This window comes from Sciurus vulgaris, assembly GCF_902686455.1.
Source record: "Sciurus vulgaris genome assembly, chromosome: 12".
NCBI lineage: Eukaryota > Metazoa > Chordata > Mammalia > Rodentia > Sciuridae > Sciurus > Sciurus vulgaris.
The window spans coordinates 42225659-42245561 of NC_136473.1; the positions used below are offsets into that span (position 1 = coordinate 42225659).

The window sequence follows — 19903 nt, forward strand, 5'->3', positions numbered from 1 at the left end:
CTTGTTTCTTGTATACTATTTAGACTCCAAGGACTATAACTATCATTAAAGTTCAGGGTCATTTCTCTTTACAGAAGGATGAAAGCAAAGGAAGTAGAAGCTCCAAGGGCTCTGGTTATGATTAAAGTCCAAGGTCACTCCTCTATGCAGATGGAAGAAAGCAAAGTAGCTGCCAAAGCGGCTGCCTTACAAGAGGCTTTACATGTCATGGTGTCTAAAACATTTCCCATTTCTATCACCTCCCTGAATCCAGATTTACAGCACAGTCTGTAAAGGGCTCAAGCTACTTCTCTAATGGCCAAAAGGGGAAAATAGGAAAAGCAGGGATGTTCATTTGATAAAAGGCAATATCCTTGGGTGGGCCCAAATTGGTGTCCCATCCTCTCAACCATCCTGCAAGAGGGAATTTTGTTCCTTTCTTGTGGGGCGGATGGGGTGTTATCCTTTACTCCTGACTTCAGTTAGTGAAAGGCTAGCAAGATGATCCAATGGGGAAAACAATATCATTGGAGGCCCTCACCCATGATTGCTACACAGATGTATCAACTTTTAAAAATATGTCTGTAATATAACCCCAGGAAGTGACTTCATGCTTCTATGGGTCATTCTCCCTTGCTGAATCGTTCTTTAAAATCTGGCAATTAGATTTCATTCAACTCCCTGCCTTACAACACAAAATATGTTGGTCATTGTTTCCATGTTTTCACATTGGGTTGAAGCTTTCCCCTGTTGCTAGGCTACTTTTGTTCCACCATGTGTTCTTGCCATGATGTTCTGCCTTGTCCCAGGTCCAAAAGCAACAGAGCCAAGTGACCATGAATTCAAACCTCTAAAATCAGGAGTCAAATAAACCTTCCTTATTTTTAAATTTATTTCATCTCAATTATTTGTTACAGTGACTGAAAGCTGACTAACACAGAGACCCCCCTGCATTACTTCAAGGAGTTCATTAACATCCTACAACATAATACTAACTCTGTTAAACATCCCTCAACATTGAACTACTGAGAGGTGAAGATCACTTTTACAATTAAGCTCTTGAGAGACACCAACTCAAAGATTCCCCTCATTCCCACTGTGAGGGACCTTAGTGGGGACTCTTAACTATCCTATATATATCTTAATTAAAGGGTACAGACTTCGGGATTAACACTTCTCATTTTAAAAAGTTCTTGATTTCCCTGCCAAGTCAACTCCTCACACTATTACTGATACAAAAAATCGAGTTGACCAGAACCAGACACCAGGACTAGAAGCAGATGGTAGCAGAGGTGGACAGAGAACCCAAGGACCACTACTGGGCCAGTAACATGATCCTGCTTTTTGTGATTCTTTTTTTTTTTTTTTTTTAAGGGTTCTTTGGTCCTACCTTCACCAGTCCCTACTCATGGAAGGACATCATTGTCTTTCAAATATCTCAATATTGGCTTCCATGGAAATCTTACCAATTGCTGGATCTGTCATGTCTTGCCTGTTGATTCTTTCTCAGGGATAATGACCCAAATGTTATATGTATAACTGAATTTTCTCAGTTTTCCCCTTCTATGTACCTCAGGAGGTTGTCTAATGAGTTCATCTGTATCCCCTCATATCCCATTGTGTTGTTTTCCTTATCCTTCCTGAATGCTTTATATGCAATGACCCCATGGCCTACAATCAAAAAACTGAAAGACTGAGCGACAACCAGAGCACTAACATCTGTCTGCTCAACATTTTCCTACCTGTCAGCACCTTTGTCCACTAAATTCTTACCAGAGACTTGTTTTAACAGGAGAGACCCATTACACCACATTCCCTGTGTACAACTCACTCACTTCTTCTTTCTCTCTTGAATTTCTTCAATTCTTTCAAAGTTTTCTATCTAACTTTGTCACACCACTGGGATATCTCTCATTCTGATCTTTGGTTCTACAATCTCACCAAACTTTTATCCAGAAATGAGGCTCTTAACTTCTGGAAAATGTCTAGACCAAGATGCAATACTTCTGGTTACATCTTTGTTTATGGTTATAATAAGTTCCCTTGGGCATGTGAATGCATAAACTCCTGGAAGATGGGGAGGATGATGCTTAGTGGGGTGACTGACCTCCCCCATTTTCATTCTCTGATTAATGACTCAGGTGCCACCCCATAAGAGGCCCCATCCTTGTCAAAGGAGGGACCATTCTATTATAAATTGTCATCCAGACAACTTCTCAGATTAGGAGAATGACAGCTGTAGGCATTCCCAAAGATGTGAGTTACCAGGAGAGGTCAATTCTAGTGCTGGCTTAGACTTTGAAGAATGTTAGGCTCCGAGCTAGGAATGGGCATAGCCCGGCATTTATACCTGATCAGTAACCTTTCCTGCGCTGTGAAGTGAATCATCCATCCAAACCACTCAGACCATGAGACCCCAGCAAAGGTCTTTAGATTCCTTTTTTATTTTTTATTTTTATTTTTTTGTACCAGGGGATTGAACCTAGGAGCACCTAATCAATCCCAGCCCTTTGTATTTTTATTTTGAGGCAAGGTCTTGCCAAGTTGCTTACAGCGTAAATTGTTGAGGTTGGCTTTGAACTTGTGATCCACCTGCCTCAGTTTCCCAAGCCTTTGGGATTATACCCAGCAAATGCCTTTTAGGTTCTTTTTGCTCATGCAGTCCTAGATAACTGCATTGCATTACGTTACACCTTTCTCATGCAGTATGGAGTCTGTGCTGTCCCAAATATCTTGTTGTACTTAAATACGTCTAGCTAAGTTGAATTGGAAACTTCCAAAATCTTAAAATTGGCTAACTCCTTAAAAAGAATACCTTCAAAAAAGCCTTTTAGCGGAATAAACTCCCAATTATGGGATATTTTCAGCTGCCTACCCCCAGCACTGGTTCTCTCTTGCATTCTGCCTGGTAGTTTCTAATGATCCTCCCGGAACTAGGACTAAGCATTTGCCTCCATTTAAAGACCATTCTAGATGGGTGCAGTGGTGCATGTCTATAACCCCAGAGACTTGAGGAGCTCAGGTAGGAGAATCACAGTTTCAAAGCCAGCCTCAAGAACTTGGCAAGACAATGTCTCTAAATAAAATATAAAAAGAGCCAGGGATGTGGCTCAGTGGTTAAGCATCCCTGTGTTCAATCCCTGGTTCCAAAATAAATACATACTAATCTAGCCTGTTTTAACAAATATTTCCAAGACAACATGTTAATACCTCAAGACTCTGGATTCACTTCATGCAGAACCTGAAACCAATGAAGGATACTTTAATTCAGATCTAACAGGTATGTGAATGTCTCACTAGGTTCCAGTTACTCTGGTTGTTCAATTGGTCACTGCCCAGTCACCAGGATCTTGATACAGGACTGGATGGATGTATAGCAGGTAACCAACTACTCTGACACCATGATGGGACATAATTAACTGCCTTAACTAATCATCAATGCTGATTGTCAACAGGTTTTGATCAAAAGGGGGGAAATGTACATTTTAAGAAAAGCAGAATCTCACCACGTGTGGTGTGCACACCTGTAAGCCCAGTGACTTGTGAGGCTGAGGTAGAAGAATCGTGATTTAATGTCAGCCTAAGGAACTTAGTGAGACCCTGTCTAAAAATAAAAAATAAAAAGGGCTGAGGATGTAGCCCAGTGATAAAGCATGCCTGGGTTCAATCCCCAATAAAGGAAAAAAAGAAGAAAGAAAAAGAAGAAAGAAAAAAAGAAAGAAAGAAAGAAAAGGAAAGGAAAGGAAAAGAAAAAAGAAAAGAAAAGAAGAGGAGGAAGAGGGACAGGGGGAGGGGTAGGGGAGGGGGAAAGTGAGCAAGTTAGCAGAATCTCCAAGAAGAATCCTTCATGGCTTCCTGGGCCTGAATTCATAATGGACTCTGGCAGCCATTTGGTGATTGTAGGGTCACACAAGTACTCTGTTCCAGAAAGAACCACAAAGTAAACTTTTCAGCACTTGCCTGGACATATTCTTGTTTCAGTTGGTAAGATAAACAGTCTTTGGAGTCCCATTTTGTCAATTGGATATCTGGCCAGTGAGCTGTGATTCAAATTTTACCAATCGAGACTGAGTGCTTCTCAAACACTTGCATCCATCATTGATGTAGGTGGACTGCAATGAGAACCTGGGTGGGAACTGTATATAAGGTCTCTCTCTCTCTGTTCCTTTGAGTACCCTTTCCTTTTGTACCAAAGGCTACATCTTCCTAGTTTGCAAATTGATTTCCTTTTGTTGAAATAGACTCTCCCCATACGCCTTTTTTTTTTTTTTTTTTTTTTTTTTTTTTTTTTTTGCAGTGCTGGGGATTTGAACCCAGGGCCTTGTGCTTACAAGGCAAGCACTCTACCAACTGAGCTGTATCCCCAACCCACCTTTTATTTCTTGAATTCTTTCCTAGTGAATTTTTGTGGACATTGGCTACTGCCTTTTGGCTGAAGAGTTCTTTGGAATCCTACTCATTTCAGGTGTGTAAACATTTATCAAAGACCTGTTATGTTTCTGAGCTTCTCCTTGTTTGAAAACACTTAACTAAATGCATCCATTGGGATACTGTCAGGAAAAAGCCCACTCATATGAATTTAATGGAAGCGAACTTAAGGATGGGACTAATCACAGAGCATAATTAAGGGAATCATTAAGGGGGTGATGAAGCACATACAGAGTATGATAGTCAGGAGCCATTTCCACTCCTAGTCCTCCATATGCAAGAGGAAGGACCAATGTTACAGAGACAGGAGGAGCAGGTATCATAAAAGAAGGGCTTCCCAGTGGAAACTGAATTTGTGGCGGTAAACAGCCACTTTCAGAGCTTGGCAAGGCGCAGTGTGGTGAAGGATAAATTCTCTGACCTTTCCATCCTCCTACTTCTATCTCCCATCAGGCCTCCCGGTCAAGTCACAGCTCAAGATGGCATGGTTGATACAATTCCTAGGAATTAGCCTCCAGGGTACAGAGCAGGACAGAGAAGTGTGGAGAATAGATCTGGGGATGACTATTGGGCAAATGTAGACTAACGAGCCTATGAAACTCATCAGAATTTTGGAGTAAGTAAAAGTTTTATGCATGAACTTTGTTCTATCTGAGCACCAATGCTTTGTTTTCATATAGACATACATTTATTTCTTAGCTATTTGAATAGTCTATTGCCATATATCTGGCTTACTGCCTTATAGTCATCACATTTGAATTGATACTGGGAAATGACAAGGTCATGCTTCATGTAGCATTGTAGAAAATGCTTCATGTAGAAAATGACATTGTACATTTTAATATTCTAATATTGTTAACATTAATCTGACAACACAAAATCAAATGTTTCTTCCTAAGTATAGAATAGAGAAAATTCTCCAAGACTGCTTGGAGACTCCAATTTTGTACACCATTTTAAGAGTGAATAGGCAGTACATACATTACATGCAACCTCAATCTCCCATACTCAACTAAAATCGGCATAGACCTCTGCTATTGTGGAGTTGAAGGACTCATTCAGCATTTCCAGGAAAGTACAGTTAGGGTACCTGACTCCATCCTGTGCCTGTATGTTGAAAAGTCCACAAAATCTAGTTTGTGTTTCAAAACAGAAGAAGGGTTATTCTCTCTCTGTTCTCAGAATTTCTGTAATGGGATTAAACTCAGTTGGCAGGAATGACTGGATTGTGCACCCTTTATTGACAGCCTACTTCCCTATCTCAATTCCTCACTTCCATTACTGGTGCTTTCTTCTCCCAAATAAACTTTTTGCATTCTAATTCTTGTCTCAACGTTGGCCTGTGGAGGAACCTAAACGAAGAATGGTGTGTTTTCAATTCCTGCTTGCACAGATCTATGAAAGTCTATCTTCCACTACTTTCTAACAAATTATTTTTACTAAGAATTGAAAATCACCACAGAATTTCAACTGGATCACTGACTGACTGACTACCTATCATTTTCCTGGTTTTACTTCTGACGCTATTATAGCTGTGTACTTCTGAGGCACTTTCCCATATATTTCTTTGTGATCTCTTTCTAAAACTAAACCAAGGTCGCACTGCAAAAAGGAAACTGTGCCCTGATAAGAATGTGTTGAGTCATGTTATTTCATTTAATCCTCCACCCATCCTGATAGATCATATGGATTTTAGTAATGTGATTTGTTTGGATGTTTATCTACTGTAACAGATTACATAAATTTATATAGTTTCCCTACAAATTTATATATTGCCGTTGTTTATAGAACCTCCAATACTATTTCCTTGCTTTGTTCTCATTATTAAAGAATAAAGAAATATGATTTCTTATTTTAGCTGTTCTTTGCCTGGAAACATTCCTCCATTTACTAATTATGACAAATAGTAAATGATTTTTATGAAAGATAAATAGGCTTAAAGAATGAATTATCAATTACTGCTTAGTGCCTGTATCTGAGTTCTATGTAAAACTATATCAGTGTATTTTAAGTTTAAGGAATATTAGTAGAGACAATTATCAATTAAAATATATCAAAATTATTGCCTGGCTAATTACTTATTTGAAGGCCAATTACTAATTTTCTTTTTCCAGGCAAACCAGGCTGGGTAACAATTTTCAAAACTGATCATATGAATTAATATAGTAAAAACAGTGAGCTTTCATAATAAAATATTAATAATTCTTAAAGAGATGGTGTTCTGTAAATTTGATTAGTATTGTAGTCAAGATTCTTTCTGAGATTTCTGAAAACTAAGCACACAAATAAATTTAACCAAATACTGAAACAAATCAGTCAAAATAATTCACAGGGCATCTATGTAACCTGTGGAAACAGAAGGCTTACATTACAGAGTGGGCAAATGAACACATACACATAGAAATACATGCCTTTAGTATTCTTCCCAAAATATATTTTTTCTTGACCTTAATTAGCAGAAAAATGGTCCATAAAATTCTCATTTTATTATTTAAAACAGAGGATCCAATTCCTTAAAATTCATTCAAGCAAAGTTCTACTTCAAGAAAAATAAAGTACTTTTGAACATTCACATACATTTTATAAGACATATATTGTCTCTAACTGCAGTACTTGGAGCTTAAATTATTACTGTCAGGAACAGATGGTGTTAATCTGAACTTAAGGTAAAGAACTCTATATTTTAAAAAGTTTTCCTGATATGTGTAATAGTTTGCCTGATATGTTTATGCTACAGGTAAACTTATGAAATAGTGGAAGCCTATAGTTTTACTAACAAAATAAAAGATACCAGAAAACATTTATTTTGTTTAATTAGTATTATTTGTGGTAATGGGGATTGAACCCAAGTGTGCATCACAGAGCAGGGTTAGAAAAATTTTAAATTAAACATCTTAACTTTTGAATAGATTATTCTCATGGTTCAAATATCAAAACATTTAAATATAAATAGAGTGAAAAGCCCACCTCCTTTGCCTTCTGTTTATTGAGTACGCATATCTAACAGTCTCTCCTACTTTTACATGATAGAAGCTAATAAGTTACTTTATACCATTTCATGCTGTTTTTCACTTACGGATATCTTGGAAACCTTAATATTAACACATAAAGAGTGGGGTAGTGATGCACACATGTAATCCCAGCCACTTGAGAGGCTGAGGCAGGAAGATCTCAAGTTTAAGGCCAGCCTCAGCTACTTAGTGATACCCTGTCTCAAAATAAAAACTAGAAAGAAATGTGGATGTAGCTCAGTGCCCCAAGTTTATTCTTGTCTCACAGTTTTGGAGGTTCTAGTTCATGATCGATTGTTCCTGTAGCTTTGGGCTGTGGTGAGGCAGCAGCACATCATGGTGGGAATACATGGCAAAACAAAACTGCTCACCTTATGGCCAGGAAGCATATAAGAGAAAGATAAAGGGAATAATCTCCTTCAGTGATCCCTCCTCCCCCTGATGACCTAAAGGTCTCACACTAGCCCTCACCTCTCAAAGGTTCTTCCCACCTCCTGGGAACCAAATCTTTAACAAGGATCTTTGGGGGTTACTTATCCAAACCATAGCACTGTAAGAACTACCTTATTATCCCTTGTGTGTGGAAATGTCTCTTTGGGATAAATCCCTAGAAAGGAAATTGGAGACTGAGTAGATATGCATTTATTATTTTGATAGCTACATCCAAATTCCTGTTTCCCTAAAGCCTAGCCAAAGTAGTGATGCCAGATATCAATTAATACTTTTCCATTTAGAAATATACAATAAAAAGTAGGTTACCTATTAAAGAATTGGGTAGAAAGTGGGACAAGTTTGTTCGACAACTTACAAAGTTCGATTTCACTCAAAAATACATTCAACAGAATTTCTTGTGCATCTACACTGTGCCAAGAGCTCTTAGGCATTTGGGATATATTCACAAACAAATCAGACTCACATTCCTGCCTGTGTGTGGAACTTACATTTAAGTTCTACATTTTGGAACTTTCTGCTCTTCCTGAGAATCCAGTTAAATGTCAAAATCCTGAAAATGATCCGTTGAGATCCTGAGCACTAGTGCCAGACATATGCTACAAGTGTTATTTAAAAACTAGAAGCACTGTTGCATATGATTTCATAAGTCTCCATCAGGTCCTTTTAAACAACACACTGGTGAGAGCTCTTTTTATCTGACTCCATCTGCTATTGGTAGTGATCAGCATAGTGTGGGCATTGTGGTATCATCTGAGACTAGGTTGTGAAATAGGAAATGGAGTTACAAGCAGATTTGCAAGTGTATGCAAACTGGTACTATCTCTTGCTGAAACTAAGGGCACCCAATTCAGGTTTGGGGAGTAGTCAAGACAAGGTTATCAGCACATTCCTATCAGGGCACAGTTTCCCTTTTGCAGTCTGTCCTTGTTTAGTATAACCTAAAAGAGATCACAAGAAGATTCCATGGAAAATAATTCAGAAACAGACAGCAGCAATACTCTATTATGCTGAACAAGGGCATGGAAACGGGAACATGTTAGAAACTAAGAAGAGATGGTAAGTCCAAGGGAATAGCAAAGTGCACTTACTATAGTACAGTCTCAAGGTTATATTTAAAAATTCTCAATTTAAGCATCTAAGAGGAGAGTATCTTGAAATGTTAGCACCCGCTAGATTTAATTTACAAGGCTGTTGGCTATGGCTGTCAAAGTCTTGTCAATATCCCAGTGGATCCCCCCCCCCCCCCCCCGAAATACTAGGGATTGAACCCAGGGTCTGGCATGAGCTAGGCAAGCACTCTACCACTGAGTTACATCCCCAGTCTCATCTCAGTGGATATTTTGCATCCTTTAAAGGACAATTTGGGCCTGGTGCAAATGCATAAGCCTATCATCCCGGCTATTCCAGAGGCTGAGTCAGGAGGAACAAAAGTTTGAGGCCAGCCTGGGCAACTTAGCAAAACAAGAGGGCTGAGGATGTAGCTTGTGATACAGTGACCCTGGCTTCAATCCCCAGTACTGGAGCAGGGAACAGGGCAAAATAACAAGACAATGGGGAGTTCAACTTGTGTTGAGGAAGCCAGACAGAGGAAGCCAGACATTGTAGTCTTTTTAGGTATAAAATGAAGCAACAGCAAAAAGGTAACTCCAGTGAGTGGCTCTTGAACAGTACGGTTTTTTTTCTTTTTTTTCCTTTTTGGTCCGTGTTGTTAAAAAGTTCATCCTGGTGCCACAATAAACAAGAGGATAAAGAATGAATTGTTTCCAAACCCTTAATAATTCCCAATTACTCTTCCCAGTTATTAAATTCTACAGCCAGACAAAGGAGACTTTAAGTCAATATTCTCATTTGATAACTGAGGTCCACAGCGGGAAGCAGCAATTAATGGAAGCTGTCAGCTTGCTCTTCTCATTCCCATTCCAGCAGAGCTCCTTCTACAACAGGTTCATCATCAAAAACGTTCAGTGCCGATGATTTCCGGGTTCTATGCCGCCTTGCTGCAAATGTTGCAAACTGGAATGACTTTGGACAATGGCACTGGACGCGAAAGGGATTGCACATAGCTGAGGCCACGGACCGCTTAATTAGCAGCCATACTGCTCTGGAGCTGAGCTTGGAGAGGCGGTTCTTGGGTCCCCAGGGGGTCTCCTCAGCCCTGAGTGAACACAGCTGTTCCAGCACTGTGCTCAGGTGGTCTAGGCTAAACATAGCTCCGCACAGACCTGTAGTAGACTCTAATTCCCCAGCGTTCCATTTCGTCCCCCTAAGGCAGCATGAAGCCATTTTTTGAATCACCCAGTGGGATTTCCTGGCCCTTGAACGACTGACCTAAGCCTGGCAGTAGGTGCCAGGGGCCCATGAAGGGCGTGGGCAGGGCCCAGGCTCCGCTCTTTGCCTGGGCTCCATTCTTGCCACCCTACTACTTCCCGTCGCCCTTCCAGCCTTTCCCCCGCGCGAGCGTTTTCTCAACACTTCCCACTTCATGTTTACAAAGTGATTACGCCCACTTGGCCGCCAGCTTTCTCGCGCGCTCCAGTACCTCCCTCCGCCCGCAGCCTTCCCCGCCCGCCTCCCGCCACTCCGCCCCTCCTCCCCTTGGATCCCCAGGGGCCACCACCCGGCGCCCGCCGGGGCCTGTTCCAGAGTCTCGCGCCCGACCGCGCGGGCCGTCACGTGATTTTGCCTCGCCCCCCCCCACCCTCACGTGACACGCCCGCCCCGCCCCCGCGTCGGCGCGCTTCGACGTGCCCTGGAACTTACCCTCCCCGAGCGACCAGGCTGCAGGGACGCGCCGGCAGAGGCGGCGGTGTGAACGCTCTGCAGTCTCGCCTAGGTGTTCTGCGCCCACCGTGCTGGCTGAGGAGGGGGCCTCCCGCCGCAAGGCCGCCGGGCCCTCGGTAAGGAAGCCCGGGTGCGGGTGCCCGGGACGGACGGCAGGTCGGTGAGACGCTGCACAAAGGCGCTCCTGGGCTCGGGCAGTGCCCGCGGCGGGCGGCGGGACTGGGGGAGGCGTGTGCAGGAGGCTCGGCGGCGCGGAAGGCGCGAGGTGAGGCCGGGTGCGGCCAGAGTGGTCGGGGCAGGGGGTGGGCGCCCGGGGAGGGGAGGCGAGGCGTTTGCCCCCCGATTGGCCGACGGAGTCGGGAGGGTTTAAATGGCCCTAAATTGAGGCTCCTTTGCTCCCTAGGTTTTCTGACTTCCTGTGTGCGGGCAGCGCCCGCCGCCCCGCCCCCGATCGGGAGGGTGTCTCCGTGTGTGTGTGTGTGTGTGTGTGTGTGTGTGTGTGTGTAAATGGCCAGCCTGGAGCTGCCTTCCTTCGAGGGCCTCCCACCGCTGTGTTTGCCCGCTTCCTAATGTTGTAGGGTGGGCAATTCTCTGTCCACCTGGGGAGCCCACCTGGGGCCTCCGGAGGAGCTTTGACCTTAAACAGGACACTTTCTTCTCTGCGGTCTTAAGAGGTGCCCCGCCCCTGTTGGATAGGCATTTGCTACCCTCCAGCTCTGTTAGGAGCAATCTCCTCAGAGTCCCTGAATTAAAACAAAAACAACAACAGGCTGCTGCCCTCTTCCCATCCCACGGTAGTTGCTGATCTTCCTAGAATGGCTGTCTTTACGTATTGTGTTAACTTCCTGCAGACCCTGTGACAAGCAATGACCACAGGGTCGTCATTAGAGAAAAAGGCACGGCCTTCGGTTTTAGAAGTGTGTAATGTTTTCCCATTGCTTGCAGCAGCAGTTTAAAATGCGTTTGCAAAAGTGAAAGCAGAGTGTTTAAAGTCCACCTTTATCGAAAGTTGTAATGTCATTTCAAGTGAGGTTTATTATGGGTAAAAGGCTTTAAACATGGATACACGGTTGGTTGTGTCTTACTTTATGGTTAATGATGACACGCGGAAGTACATTTATTGACTAGGCACACATTCTTAAAAGGCAGGTAAGTAGAGCAAAGGAACAGTGAACTAAGTTACTCAGGTTCTGGTTTAAATTTGCCATCCAAGTTGTACAGGTGAGACCTTAGAAGACTCGGAATGTTGCAATAAAAACTTGTTTTAAAGTGTCTAGTCCCTAGCACTGCCTCTTTCCTACTAAGTGGAGAAATGGTGACCTAGAGATGTATTATGTGTCCATATCCACTTTCCCTTACCCGTTCCCTATGAGGGTGTATTACAGAGATCGTCATCCCTCTGGTGTGAGCACGCAGTCTGGCTGCTGGTGCAATATTTTTCTGTTTTTTAAAATTCCCTTGGAAACGTTTTGGAGCAAGGATTTGGGAGCCCAAAGCAGTGCCTACGGTAGGTAGTGAAGACACAACCCTGATCCTTGCCACCTGAAGAGTACCCAAGCCAGCCCTATGTTCCATTGCTCTGGAGGAGTTTCTCTGTTGGGGAAAAACAAGCAAATAAAGTGTAATATAACAGGTTATATGTGTATGTTTGTATTTATATGCCCCAGCGTCTATTGATAGACTTTTGTTCTAGCAATAGAAGCTGTAGAGTGCTCATTGATTCTTAATGTAATGCCACCTGTGTAGTTTAGCTGTGCTTATATAATCAATACTGTATGCTTTTTTAGTATTTTACTTTGCTGCACCAGTAGTTGTGAGGTAAAAATGGATATATGTAAGTGTTATAGAAAAATAGCATTTGTTAATCATTTGGCTTCTCTTTCATTAATTTGAAAGTGTCTGCTCGGTGCTTTTTTTTTTTTTTTTTAAAGTGAGCTTTATAGATTTAAGTACTTTTAAGTCATGCAAGTGACATTTCCGAGAATAATAAGGTTCATGATTACAAGTTGACTAAAAGGGAATAGTGGTGATCTGTTGTCCTTAAATAATAGCACTTATCTGGTAAAATGTCATTACCATTTTATAATAGTTGAAGACAAAATTAAAATTTTAACGTATACTCTAACAATTTTAGTTATAATTGTGCATATTCACTGTTCTGTGGAATGAATCAGCTGTGAAAAGGTATCAACCTTTCTATCATCTTTGAGGACCAATTGGGCCACCCACCATCCTGTGTCTTGCCTTTTGTTTTGGTACCACGGGTTGAACCAAGGGGATCGTAACCACTGAACCACATTCCCAGTTCTTATTTTTGAGACAGGGTCTTGCTAAGTTTCTGAGGCTGACTTTGAACTTGTGATCCTCCCATTTCAGCCTCCTGAGCTGCTGGGATTACAGGCTCACCCAGCCATCATTCTGTGTCTTTATTTTTAGTTAACTGATGCAATTATGTCAGAACCTCATTCAGGGATGGCTTCACTGTGATTCAGTCATTTTCATATGACTTTGACTTAATATCCCGAAGTTTCATTTGGTAGTTGATTTAATTTATATTTGAACAGAACTGCCAAATGCTGACGTCTTGAAGCTTTTATCCCCTGTTGATAATAGGTTTTCTGAAGCTTTAACTTACATGGGAATCTCCTTAACTTCTAATAAATCTGGAAGTCATATGGATGTTGTTCTTCTGCCCAGACCACACATATACTGTGTCCCATAGAAACATAATGCCAGCCACCATGTTAATTTTAAAATTTCTAATACTCATGAAAACTAAACCAGTGGGGGGGAACCCAAGTAAAATCAATTAGTAAGTTAATTTAACTTAAATATCCAAAGTAACTAGTATGGAAATTACATGTTTTTTGGATGAATTGTATTTTACACTTATAGCACAACTTAGTTTACACTAGTCAGATTTCAAGTGTTCAGTGGCCACTTTGGCTAGTAGCAGCTGTACTAACAGTTTTGGAGTGTAAAATCTAGACCAGTGCTATTCTAGGTGTATTTTCAGATTGGCCCCATTAGCAACCCTTGGGAACCTGTTAGATACTTAAATTTCAGGGCCTCACCTCGTACCTACTGTCATTAGAATATCTAAGACTGGGACCTAATACTCTCAAATTTAATAAAATTTCTCCAGGAAATGACTACAAATGTATCCTGGATGAGATCTTGGAAAAGTAAAAAGAAAGGGAAAACTAAGGATGTGTAAATAAACTATGGATATCATTACATATTAGTATCAGGTCATTAAATGTGACCAATTTATCACACTAATACTGAAAACTTATAAAGTACTATATTAAGTGTTTTACACATATTTACTATTTTAATTCTCTATGTGGCATGTGGTACTAATAAGCTTCATTTTTGCAGTTAAAAAACAGATTCGGAGAGGTTAAATGACTTGTTAGGTCACACAGCTAACAAGATAGGAGAGGGGATGTTCATAATTCATAAGTGGTCAGCATTATTTGTGAATATTTTGAACTCTCACAACTTTTGTTTCCTTGAGTGTGCAGTGTTTAATATGAATACACTGTCATGCTTCATAGTTTAGAGTTCTTTTCATTCTCAGAAGGATCTTGTGAGGTTTATATTGTTTCCTTTGTTTTACCAATAAATAAAGTGTTGAGGGTCTGAGAACTGATAAATGGCAAAGGGTAGATTTAAATTTCAGATCTCTGAACCTGAGTTCTGTGTTCTTTTTCTTATCTCACACAGTTTAGAATATGAGGTTAGTTGGTGATGTGGAAGTTGTTTTAAAATTATTTGTATTTTGCTATATATTATTAAATTAAAAAATTCTAGTTTTGAGGTATGATTTTCATACCCTAAAATATACTAACACCAAACAAAAAGAGGGAATGAACCGATACAAATGACAAGATAGATCCATATTCCAAATGAAACAGACCTGACACAGAAGGCTACATACAATATGATTTGTTTTTTACTAGTACAAGTTTTGCTTCCTTGAATAAGCAGTGATTAAAGTGATACTCTCTATCATGCTTTATAACTTACTATGTACTCTTTTCACATTTTCTCTGTATTCTCACAAGAATCCTTTGAGGTTTATATTGTTGCTATTTTTATGAAGGGATGTACCCGTTTATTTAGGCATTCACTGGTTGATAGGCCTTTGAGTTGTTTTCATTTTGTGGCTATTATGAGTATTGATGTAAGATCTTTTTGTGGACTTAAATTTCTGTCTCTTGGGTAAATACCTTGAAGTGGTATGCTGGATCATGTGGTATGTTTCACTTTATTGGAAACTGCCAAATTGTTTTCCAGAATGAATGTACCATTTTGCATTTCTAACAGCAATGAATGTGAATTCCATTTGCTGTTATTCTTACAGTTTTTTCCTATCTAGTATTTTTAAAAGCCATTTTGGTGAGTGTTGATATTTGATTGTTTTAATTTGCATTACTCCCCCCCACACACACACCCACACACCCACACACCCACACACCCACACACCAGTATTGGGGATTGAACCCTGGGGCTACCATTGAGACAGGATCTCTTTAAGTTACCCAGTCTGGCCTTGAACTTGTGATCCTCTTGACACAGTTTTCTGAGTCCCAGGAATTACAGGCATGTGTCACCATTATGAGAGTTTTGTTGAACAGTTCTGTTGAGGTTTAATTGCTGTATGATAAACTGAACATAGTTAAGTGTACAGTTTGATGAATTTGGCCATTTATATACTTGTGAAACTTCTGTGATATATATACGATTTGAGTGTGTTCTTGAGAGTTAATGTGTTGGGAGCTTGGTCCTTAGTGTGGTGGTGTTGAAAGGTGACATGGAATGTTTAAGAAATAGATGCTAGAGGGAAGTCATTAGGATATCGAGGGTGATGCCTTCAGAAGAAATTGATGTAATTCTTATGGATCCTGGTTCTTGAGAGAGGTGTATTATTATAAAAAAAAAGAAAGAAAGAAAGAGAGAGAGAGCCTGGCCCTTCCTGGGTGCTTCTTTGGCTTCCTGTATTGTGTGAGCTCTTTCCCTCTCACACCTGCTCCTGTAGTTGTGCTGCCATCTGCTCTGAGGTCCTCATCAAAGCCTAGCCATGCTGACACCATGACCTTGAACCTTCAGAACTGTGAGTTAAATGAGCTACTCTTAGAAAAGTTATTTTGTTATAGTAATGGAAAACTGGCTAGTACAGAAACCCTTACCATCACCATTAATAAAATGAATCTATTGTCCAACCCTAGCAATTTCCCTGAATGCTTTTCTTTTCTTTCTTTTTTTTTTTTCTGGTGATGGTATTGGTGGGGATTGAATCCAGGTCCTCCCATGTGCTACATAGTGCCCAGCCTCTGAATTACATCTTCAGCCCTTTTAACTTTATTTTGAGACAGTTTTGCTGAGTTACCCAGTTATGGTCTTCTTTATTCCATCCTTCCTATTTGCTGTGATTACAGCTGTGTGTGTCACAATCCCTGGCTTAGTGGTAGCTTTTGAAGAGCCAGTTTTTCATGTTGATGAAATCGAAGTTTATATTTTCATGCTTTTTGAATTCTTTTAAGAAAATCTTTCCCCATAGCTGCTAATATTTTGTGTGTGTTTGCTTGTAAAAGTCACAATTTTAGTCAGATGAGGTGCTTGTGTGTAATACTAGGGACTAAGGAGGTTGAAGCTGGAGGATCACAAGTTCAAAGTCAGCCTCAGCAACTTAGGGAGTCTCTAAGCAATTTAGTAAGACCCTGTCTCAAAATAAGTAAAGGGTTGGGAATGAAGCTCAATGATAACCCCCCCACCCGTACTTAATCCCCCGTTTTAAAAAAAAAAGGAGAAGAATATAAGTCGTATATGGTATGAACTAATGAGTTTTTCTCTTTTCCCAAATACGACTTTTCACTTATCTAATTGTGGTTTGTTGAAAAGGTGATCTTGCCCAATTGAACGACTTTTTCCCTATGTTGAAGATTAATTGAGCACATGCACTGGCCTATTTCTGGATTCTCTATTCTGTTTTATTCATGTGCATGTTTTATGCCAATTTCACACTATCTTGATTACTGTAGCCTTATAATAATTCTTGATATCAGGTAGCTTTCTAACTTTGTTACTGTTTTTAAAAGTTGTTTTGGTTTTCCTAGGTTCTTTGCTTTTCTTTGTAAATTTTTAGATCACTTTGTCAATTAAAAAAATATCTTCTGGGATGTTGAATTGTAGTGAATTTATGAATGAATTGTGAGAGAATTGACAGCACCATTGGGTCTTTTGATCCATGATCATAATAAATCTTTTCTCTTACAGATCTTTAAAATGTCACTGTTTAACAGTTTTTACTGTGTAGTTCTTGAGCATCGTTATCCTTCTATTCCATGCTGGTGTTCTGTTTGATATTTTTAAATTTCAGTTTCTGTGTCAGTTCTGAATTATCACATGAATTTTTCTAGCCTCCTCCCCTTATTGATTTGTAAATTCCCATTCATTGAGCAACCTGGTTCTTGCCATGGTCCATTGGATTGTTGAATTCATGTATAACAGTACAGAACTATACATGTACAACAGCTGTACCACTGGGTTATGTCCCAGTCCTTTTAAAAAATTGTTTGAGACAGGAGCTCTTTCACTTGCTGAGTCTGACTTCAAAGTCGTGATCCTCCTGCCTCAGCTTCTTGAATCGCTTATAGGCATTTGCAGTGGTGCCCAGGTTCAGCATGTTTTGTGGGGGAGGGGTTGTGGAGTGCTGGGGATTGAATTCAGGGCCTCATGCATGCTAGGGAAGCACTCTACCACTGAGCCACATCTCCAGCCCCAGGTTCAGCATTTTTAACTTATACCCTCAGGGAAAGAAGCATAACTTTTATGCAGTTCCTTTTTCTCTTTTCTTATAGACTCTACTAATTTGCAAGGAAAACCTTGGTCACTCTTCTAGGCCACTCCTTTGAATGAGGTTATTTCTTATTTTTGTAACACAGTTAAATTCTTGTAACATCTGTCTTCCATTCTGTGCTCCTCCTTCCAAAATGATTTAATATTTGGATATGTTAAAGTTCATACTTTGTATTGTAGAGGGAAAAAGAAAAGAGCAATGACTTTGATAAGGACGTAATGTTATGAATCTGTCATTACAGCATATATAAAATAGGTTTATTGATCTGAAATATTTTCACCAATGCAATCCTTCATTCTCTCTTCCCACTCCTTGCAGTCACTGTGTCTGGAATGCTATAAATTGAAAGCACTTAGTGTGTGACATTTTCAGACTGACTTGCTTTTACTAGTTCTCTTGCATGCTCTTTTATATATATGTATATACATATATATGTATGTGTGTATATATATGTGGAGAGAGTGGGAGAGTTGATCCATTTGTGTGGTTCTCACTAAGTTGCTTAAGTCTTCACTAAATTGCTGAGGCTGGCTTTGAATTCAAGCTCTTCTGCCTTAGCCTCCTGAGCTGCTGGGAGCCACCACACCTGGCTCTGTTTGTGTTTTTTGGTGGTTTGTTAGTTCATTTCCTTTTGTAACTGAATAATATCTCATTGTATGAATATCTCACAGTTTTCTCTTGATCCTGTTGAAGGATTTCTTAGTTGCTTTCCATTTTTGGTGATTATGAATTGAGCTGCTATTGACCTGCAGGGTTTTTTGTGGACATAAAATTTTTACTCATTTCCTTTCAGGTCCTTAAAGCTCACCGTTCCCAACTGGGAATTGAAGCCATGTCCACTTTCCTACTGAGCTACATCCCCAGCCCTTTTTATTTTGAGATCAGGGTCTTGCTAAGTTGCCGAGAGGTCTTCAAACTTGACATTCTCCTGCTCCAGCTTCCTGAGTCTCTGGGATTACAGGTGTGTGCCACAGTGCCTGGCTCAAAACACCATTTTCTTATAACTCCCATTATAGCTTATTTATCTAATTATTTAAGTATTATTATTTTTATATTGGTATCTAACAATCACACATAATTATGGGGTACCATTTGGTTTTGATACATGTATATATTGCATAATGTTCAAATCAGGGTAAGCATATTTATCTACTCAAATATCTATCATTTCTTTGGGGTGAAATATTTGAAATCCTTTCTTGTGGCTTCTTTTGAAATATACACATTACTATTTTCTGTAGTCTCCCTATTGTGCAAGAGAAGACCAGAACTCACTTCTCCCATCTAACTCTAATTGAATATCCATTGACCAATCTTTCCCCATCTCTTCCTGTCCTGTATCCTACCCAGTATCTAGTAAGCTGTCTTCTACTCTGAACTTCTACAAGATCAGTGTTTTTAGATTTCACATGATTGAGATTATGGGGTATTTGTTTTTCTGTGCTTGACCTCTTTCATTTAAAATAATGTCCTTCATGCTGTCACCAGTAACAGGATTGCATCCTTGTTTATGGTTGAATAGTCTTCCAGTGTGCACATGACGTTTTCTTTTATTCGCTCATCAGTGGATGAACTCGTAGGTTGATTGCATTTCACAGCTGTATTGTAAATAGTGCTGCAAGAAACAAGGGATGCAGTATTTCTTTGACATAGTAATTTTAAGAAATTTTTAATAAATTTCATCTTAATTTTGCTTTTATGGATTGTGAACTTGGTATTTGTAAAAACTCTTTGTGAAACCCTAGGTCCTATTTCTTTCCATTTTGAATTGAAATGTTGTCCTTGTTCTTAAAACAGTCCAAGAAATCATTGAGACCACCCTGTTTGTAATGCTTAATGACATAATTTTTTCTAAAATACTGTATGCAGAATTCATTTTTATTAAAGCCTGCTCTAAATGCTTCCTTTACTGTTTCCTCATTTTTGTTTTACACTTAAATCTTGGCTTTAAATTTCCTTTACCGATTTCCACTTGACTGCATTCTTTACTTCCTTCTAGCTATCCAACTTTTTCTATATTCTATTTTTGTTCTTTCTTTATGTTCGTACCGGATTATAATATTTTCATTTTTCTTTCTGTTTTTCTTCCTTAGATAACTCATTTAAATTAGATGAGAATTTTTTAAAAATTTGTGTATCTTTATTCTTAGCAGTTATTATGCATTAAGAAAACAACTTTTTAAGTATGAAATAGTGGCCTATGACTTCATTATTTTAAAAATCTGTATATTACAATAACACTATAGTGGGATTTATTGTAGCATACCCATACATGCACATAATGTTCTTTGGTCAGTTTCATTGCCAAATACCTTGACTTCTGTCTTGTTTTGGTACTGGGGATTGAACCCGATGAGGGTGCTTTACCACTGAGTCACATCTGCAG

The 19903-nt window shown here is 39.8% G+C and overlaps 1 protein-coding gene and 1 long non-coding RNA gene across 20 annotated transcripts in view; one reads left to right on the plus strand and one right to left on the minus strand.

Moving 5' to 3' along the window:
* The window catches only part of ARHGAP12 (Rho GTPase activating protein 12), a 437561-nt gene that overhangs the window by 257948 nt on the left and 159710 nt on the right, over window positions 1–19903 (plus strand). For 2 of the 19 annotated variants that reach the window (XM_079105841.1, XM_079105857.1), the window contains exon 1: window positions 10632–10768. The exons of 15 other annotated variants lie outside the window; for them this stretch is intronic. The gene's annotated coding sequence lies outside the window, so the exon portion shown is untranslated. 2 more of the 19 variants (XM_079105846.1, XM_079105842.1) reach the window with 2 other exon arrangements.
* LOC306641053 overlaps window positions 1–19903 on the minus strand; it is a 78196-nt gene that overhangs the window by 19703 nt on the left and 38590 nt on the right. The window lies entirely within an intron of this gene.